This window comes from Dermochelys coriacea, chromosome 10 (assembly GCF_009764565.3).
Source record: "Dermochelys coriacea isolate rDerCor1 chromosome 10, rDerCor1.pri.v4, whole genome shotgun sequence".
Taxonomy (NCBI): domain Eukaryota; kingdom Metazoa; phylum Chordata; order Testudines; family Dermochelyidae; genus Dermochelys; species Dermochelys coriacea.
In genome coordinates, this window is record NC_050077.1 from 76,643,866 (window position 1) to 76,651,748 (window position 7,883).

The 7,883-nt window shown below is 46.0% G+C and overlaps 1 long non-coding RNA gene across 1 annotated transcript; it reads right to left on the minus strand.

The window, feature by feature from the left end:
- Window positions 1-902: 902 nt before the first annotated feature.
- On the minus strand, window positions 903-7,422 carry LOC119862906. The gene is made up of 3 exons (XR_005295420.2): window positions 7,363-7,422; window positions 6,859-6,951; window positions 903-1,916 (listed from the first exon to the last, which is right to left on the minus strand). It is a non-coding gene; the product is annotated as an uncharacterized LOC119862906 (long non-coding RNA).
- Between the last annotated feature and the right edge of the window lie 461 nt (window positions 7,423-7,883).

Genomic DNA, 7,883 nt, shown 5'->3' on the forward strand with positions numbered 1-7,883 from the left:
AGCCAGTCTGCACTCAAGTCTCTCTCTCTCCTAAATTCTTAGGCAGGTGCAGCTTCGTCAGACATCCCCCAGTAGGGTGCTGTGTCTCAGACCTGGTCTACACTGGGAGGAGGGGGAGAAAAATCAATCTAAGATACGCTATTCTCATAGCTGAAGTTGTGTAGCTGAAGTCGATGCATCTTAGATCGGCAGAATCACTTACTTCACATCCTTGCGGTGCAGGATCGACGGCCGCCACTCCCCCGTCGATTCGGCTTCCGCCTCTCGCCATGGTGGAGTTCCGGAGCCGATAGAGCACTCAGGGATCGATTTATTGCGTCTACACTAGACACGATAAATCAATCCCCGATAGATTGATCACTACCCACCGATCTGGCGGGTAGTGTAGACGTGGCCTCAGTTTGCTTCCCCCGCAACAACAGCCTCTCTTAAGAGTATGTTCCTTTTCATCCTGCCAGAGTTTCTTTGTTCTTATATGTCCATAGGCCTTTTTTCTGTCCTGGACAAAACCCACTAGCTCACTAGATTAGCTGGAAACTGAGGCAACACATCAAAGCTAATGGTTTTGGCATCATCCCTTAACTGCTCTCAAGGGTTTACTGAGAGATGGCTACCTTGAGCCATTCTCTTCCTTCCTGCCTGTCTTCTAGTCATACAGTAAGCATCCCAATAGCCAGACCAGCATACCGCATTTGTAAATGATCACAGGGCTGCTCCAAAGCCATCATGGTTGAGTTAAGAAATAGTAACAAATGTTGGAATCACTTAAGTTACAAAGTTTTGGTCAAAACTGGCCAAGTAATCAAGAACAAAACATGCTGGGAATCTCCTGTTTGTGTTTTTCTTGATTTTTTTAGGAATTTATTGAAGGACCCCTGAAAGTATGCTCAAAATCTCTGGCAGCCTAGTAATTGCTAAAAGGATTAGTCCGTAGAACCAGAAGGAGATTCATCTATAAAAGTGTATTTTTAACAGATCTTGCAACAGCAGCCTCATACTAAAAGGTTACATTTGTGATCAAAGATAACTTAGAATGACTTTAATGCAATATGGACCTTTTCTGAATTTCATCGGGAAAACATCTACAAACTCTGGAGAAAACTAATCGCATCTGCTCAGCATGGATTTAAAACCAACAGAGACCATCAATACAGCATTAAACATATCAGCATATATGCTCGCAGAGGCTGGTATTTCTATTCCTAAACTTATACAACTGGTTCCCCATATTGAACCAAATTATGCCTGCTCCAACACAGAGCAAACAAAGTGGGGCATAAAAAGGAGAGGCGCACACCCACAGCACACCCACTTGGAGAGAGAATCTGCCACCCAGTGCTGGAGAGGGAACAGTCTGCTACTGCTTCCACCAGAAGTAACTCTTCAGAGGGGAATGCCCGAGTAGCCCCAGGGCTACACTTGGAGAAGTGCTGCTTACGCCTGCTACACAGATGTAAGCAAGGAGTACTTCCCTGTGTGCTCCCCTAGCGTTCAGGGACACTACTGCAGCTAGCCATGACTAGATTGCCGTAACTCAGTCTATATGGAGCGACACCTTGAAATTGTGCAGCTGAGTGCAGCACCCCCACTTATCAAGTGACATTGCAAAGGGCACTGTATGGTGGTGCTGACTATAATCTGCCAAGGGGAATTTAAGATGTAAAATGTGTAGGACCAGGTTACCCAAGAGGCTTCTTCTGTCCTTCAGGCAACAGCACCAGAGATACTTTATCTAGCAGCTCCCTGGTTTAAAAGTCTGATGGCTTTTCAGTCAGTTTCCATTGGGTACTTTGGAATTCACTTCCTGCCCTTGGTCTGCCGGAGCTAGACATGCTGCAAATCATTTGTGGTCAGGCACTTGGGGAGGGCTGGGCTAAGGTGGATAAGTGTTCAGCTTTCGGGTTATTATGATGGGCCTGTAAGAACAGATTTAAAAATTTTATTAAAGCTAATGTTTAAAATTAAATTTACATAAGTTAAGAAGGAAGGTACTGTACATCTGGGGTCAGGCTTGAATTATCAGAGGTTACAGGTATCGGTTACAAGGTTCACAAGATACATACATAGCACATAACCAACATAGACCCAGGTTGGGGTGCAGGAGTTTTTAAAGCGTCAGTGAATAAGTGATCTCAGATATGCCACCCACAGAATGTATTTAGAGTCCAAGTCAGTGTTGGTGTAGCGAATAGGTACATGTGAGGGTGCACCCCTGGGTTCGGCAGGGAAGGAAGTGGGTTATTTCTCTGACCGGCAGTCTTGTTCACTTGTTCTAGTACTGACGGTGTCCCATGTTGTGCTCTGTGTCTCTGGACCACCTGATGGTGTCGGACACCATAAGCTGTCTCATGAGCCGGGCATAGCGCCAACCGACTCCACACAGGCACTTCAATATTTTATTTCTTAGTATTGAGTGTTTTAATTATGGTAAAGGGCCTAGAGGCTAGGATAGGTACTTAAAAGTGAAGGGGAATAAAACAAAGCTGGAGTATGATCAATATATAAACATCAGTTGGAAGGAAGATCACCTTCTGAGCCCTGTGAACTCCTGCCCCTCAGTAGAAGTTCCATACAAAAAAAAGGGTCAAGCAGCAGCAATTTATCAAGAGATGCGATGTGGTCCAGTAAATAGAGTACTGGTGTCAGGGACTGAGCTGTCTGGCCTAGTGGTTAGAGCTGGGAACAGGAACCAGTAGACAAGCAAGGGACAAAGCTAGAGTCAGATGCCAGACAAGGGAGCAGGCGAGGAACAAGGCAGAAGCAGGTCCAGAGGAAGACTGGGAACAAGGCCAGCACAGAAGAGATGACAGTTATGGGCATAAGTACTAAGCAGCCAGCTACCAGCCACTGCTGCTGAATTAAATGCAGACCTCTTGGCTCTTTGCAGCCAGCTGGGCTGGCCAATCAGGCAATTCTGCCACAGCCCACCCGGGCTGGCCAATCAGGCAATTCTGCCACAGCCCACCTGGGCTCATTAACTATTCTGAGGCAGCTAGCTCCAGGCTCAGTGGAGGGAACTCAAGCCCATAGATCCTGGCAAGTGGCGTGGGCCTCCAGAGACATGGGTTCTATTCCTAGCTCTGCTGTGAACCTGTACTATCACCTTACACAGGTGTCTTTGCCCCTCTGTTTTTCCTCCCACCCCTTTGTCTTTCTTGTCTATTTAGACAATGAGCTCTTCAGAGGAGGGCCTTGCCCTTGTAACAAGTTTGTACTGGGCATTGCACACAACAGGCCCCCAAATAATAAATAAGATTTCAAAAGCAGGAAGTCACAACCCCATTCATTCACAGATTTCAAGACACACGCAAGCTTGATGGAACAGCTGCTGACCCGACACCGTTATTGGACTCTGTTTGCTTTTCTGCTGGTACTTAGGACAGCTAGGCAGGCAGTGAGCAGGCAGATGCAAGGAAAGCACCAGAAGGAATGATGGTTTTTGTATATGTCTAGTACAAATTATTAGTAGTAAATATTTATATCATGGTAGAACACATAGGGCTCACCCTGGATCAGGGCCCATTGTACAGACACAGAACAGAGACCATACCCGCTGAATGGCTTTCAGCCTAAAGACACAAAGAAGAGTAAGAGACTTGGACCCAATATATGGGCAAACAATAGCGTGGAGCACTGGCACAGATTTGTAACATGTATTGTAGTTCTTGGTTGGTGTCGTTTTTTAAAATAACTGGGGTTACAGATAGGGAGGAAAGGAATAGGAAAAGGCAAAGAAAGTACTAAGTAACTTACAGTATTAGCAAAACTAATGCAACTCCCAAAGCTTTATGGGGAAGCAGAACAAGTGGGAAAGTACTATGTCTTGTCAAGCTGACATGGCCTGCTGCTGTAACATCCACTGAGTGGAAATGCTCACTTCCAGGCATCCCTTTTTTTAGGCAAATAAAAAGCTGCTGCTGAGTGAGGCCATCCACTTCTTCATCTCACGAAAATCATTCTCTATTTTAATCCAACATTTCTGCAGATCCCTAGGTAAAATTGCTCTCAAGAGGCTATATTAAAGATGCACATTGTGGGTAATCAGAGGGGAAGGCCAGAAGCAGCAGCTCTGGAAGAAAAGTCTTCTCCCTCTCGCCTATTAAATCTAAGGGAACCTGTCACCCAGTAGATTTGGATAATAAAGTCTTGACATCTGCAGAGAACAAGGCAACATTATCCACAGGGAGTTAATTCACCCCTGTAAGTGTGGAAGCTTAGCAGGAAAGCCAGAGGAAATGCAAATTATTAGTCCCCGACTTGTAACGCCCACTGTTATGTATTTCTGCTAGATGCATAACCAATTCTGGAGGCATGTTCTTGCTGACCAAAGAGTGAAACAGACCAACTAACTCACTTGCCTAAAAGAATGAACCTCAAAAACTTCCCTGATTAAAGTAACCAGTGTTTCTAGACAGGCTTTTAAAAAGAGAGACACAAGTAGTTTCAATTCCACCAAAAGAAAGGGGGAATCAGCGTTCCTTGACAATGAGTAGTTGCATGAGTGCGTGTCTGTATTTGGGACTCCTGAAAAGCACCAAGCAGGGATAGACAGAGTGGCGTTCAGTGACTCTGTTCTTTTCCCTCTGTTGGTGTCCACAAGTCTGTTCATTTGCCCCAGCAGTACTTGCTTGTGCAGGGAACCACCACCTGATCTTCTGTTGTACCTTATCTCCATTGAATTTCAGAACGCTGAGAGAGATAGTGAGTTGGTTCAGATCCCCTCCATCTGCTGCCAACACCTGGTATGTCTCTTGTGCATCAGATACCAATAAGGAAAACCCTTTGCTTCCCCAACGTCTAGTTGGGAATAAGACCGGATAAGCCAGAAGAAGTGTTGGTTGGTTAGGGGTGCGTCTGGAATGGGTAGCAGAGTTGCTTTGTGCCCAGCTGACCTCCACTGTGAAAGTGGTACAAATGGAGAGAGGTTGCTGATTTATCACACTCTCCAATAGTCTTCAGACTAACAAGGACCAAGATTGCACAGGCCACTGCAAGAACTAAAAAGCATTTATATCATGCTGTGCTTTTCTGTTCCCACTATTGATTGAGTGATGACTGCACTTATCACCCGCTTTTTGGAGCCGAGGAGACCTGCAGCTCCCATTGTCTTGAAGTCATCGGTGCTTTCAAGCCGTAATCTAAGAACAGCTTTGAGACTAGCATTTAGAAGAGCATTGTGGGTGTGTCTGGCTTCCCACTTGGCTTCACCTCCTGTTCCAAGGATGCTGTCTGTACATGACGGAGTTACTTTCCTACATTGTTGGCAAAGATACATGTACTGCACATAATTGAAACACTGGCTCTTCATGAACCTTTTCTACTATATATCCAGGAGTCAGTTATTTTCAAATCAAGTCTTAATAAACCTTGTCTATTATTGCTTGTCCCCTGCCATTAGCATGCCGATCTTCTGTGTACAGCAGCACTTATTTACAACTGAGTCATGAATCAAACAACTTAAAAGCTGTTTTCCAGCTTAGCCTTCAGTTCCCTACTGACAACCTTGGCAAAAAGAATTTATTTAGTCATTGCCATGATTGTTGTTCCCAGCCATGGTTCAGCAGCTACATTGAATGCTGGACTAAGGGATGAGGGTCAGGAGCAATAAAATATTTCCTCCTGGTTTGAGTCAGGATAGTAGTGGCCAGGAGCTGTCTGGCTCATGGGACAGTCAGAAGAGAATTATTAGGCTTCATGACCAACTCTCTCCACCTTTTTCCAGATGCCTGAAGTGCCTTTGACCTTAATTTCATAAAAGATCCCTTTGTCCATGACTTTCACTTTCCCAGCTATCACAGGTGTGTCACATGGCTGTTTAAGTGGAAGAGAGCATGAGTATTTCTAGAGATAAAACAAAAAAGGAAAACTGCATTTCTCAACACTGGAAGCACTGAATCAACCTTTAGTTCCAGGCAAACCTGGTGATGGAGGATCTAGATTTGCAGCCCGTTGTGCAAACTCGTTTTTACAAACCTCACTCTGTGAGGGTTTCTATAGTTTGAGGCCTGCCTCTCAGCTTATGCAACATCCCAGTAGCTAAGCCCACTGAGCCATTTCTGCTTCCAGTCCCTAGATCCGATAGTCTAGGCTGCAGATACAAGCCTTTGCTCCGGAATTTACTTCACCTCAGCAGTCTATTGAAGTCCAGTCTGTTGACCTTCAGACTATGGTACAAGGCCTTCTGCCTAAGTGAGCAAAGGTATTTCAGCTCAGATCTGGGGGGTCCCATCTTGGCCTTCAATATGGCCCCTTCTCATCACTCCATTGAAACAAAGGGCCTATAAAACTGCCCTAAATTGACAACTGATTATCTTCTCAGCCTGGGGAAATCCCCAAGTAGATTAAAGCTGGGGGAACCAGCCTTACATCCACTTTTCTTGAGCCCTTTATAGGTGGGGTGTCAGGAGTATGCCTTGCAGAGAGACTGAGCAGCTTTGAGGCTGCTCTAACTTCCGCTGGGAGCCAAACTGACTCCAGCTGCCCCAGAAATCAGGGAAGAACAGAGATGACATGCAGTCACATTTGTTCCCCTTCCTCAGGTTCTGCGCTGAGCAGAGTTAGACCAAAAAGCTGGGCAGCCCTGGATATGGAGCAGGAGGGGAAATCTTCTTTATTAGCATTGCTTTTCATTAACATGCTTTCTATTGTGATTTGGAGTTCCTGTACCTGTGCTCAGAGAAGCTTCCAAATATCTCAGAACAAATAAATGAGACTTATTTATTTGGTTTCTTAGTGCATAATCAAAGCGTGCATTTCCTCATGCAGTTACTATAGGTCCAAAATGTAAGAATAAGGTACATCTGGCTTGCTATAAAGTGTGCTCATTTGTTTTACTATATGTAATGGGGTCATACTCACCTCTCACGACTGCCCCCTGGCCAAGTGCGTGTGCCTGCACTCTCTCTCTCTCTGTTTGTGGTGACTCAGCCCTCCAGCCAGGTCATACACAGGCTGACCACGAGATAAAAGGAACATAAACCCCTTTCGGGATACAAGTCCAACAGGGTACTCTCACAGTGCCCTCTGTAATGTCTCTCTCAGTTTGTCCCTGCTCTGGACTAGAGCGGTGCCCCAGGGCTCCTTCCCTGGAGGCAATATCTCCAGCCTCTCAGGGCCTTTCTGGCCCCAGCTCTTCAGCTGGGCCACTACAGTTCAGTTCCCCTTCTGGGGTGCCTCAAAATCCAGGCCACTTTCCCAGTGACACAGGGGCAGGGGAGGACCCAGGCCCGCCCTCTACTGCGGGTCCCAGCCCAGGGACCCTATAGATAGCAGCCAACCACAATATCCCTTTAAATAAACTGTGTTGTTGCTATAATTCCCTGGGCCACTTCCCCATGGCTCCCACACATTCTTCACCTTTACCTCAGGGCCTTGCCCTTGTGGCATCCCAGCAGCCAGCCTGGAGCATCATCCACTCTCCTCTATCTCTAACAAAGAACTGAACTCACTATGGCCCTGCAGCTCCTCTTATACTGACCTGCTGGGCTCTGATTCGCTGCTTCCCACACAGCCTCTCTAGGCAGCTTGGAGGACCTCTCTACTGTCCTTTTGGGGAGCAGGATGTAGCAGGACCACAAGGCCTCCAGCAGGGGGGCTCAGGGTGTAATCTACCCCACCACACTACAGTAAATCCTGAACACAGTTTTCTGCTAACAAAGACAAAGAACAGATTACAGTTTTGATATGACAAGTTTCTACAAGTGATGTTTTTTGTATTGCATGTCCAAGATTGGTCTGCTGCACTGCTTATTACCCCTCTCTCCTCTGAATAATACTAGTGTCATAAGAATCATAAATGCCCTCTGTCATTCTGCAGAATGGAGTAAGAGCACCACACAGTAAGATGGACCTAGCCTGGCCAATGGTCGTTCACCACCTAGGTT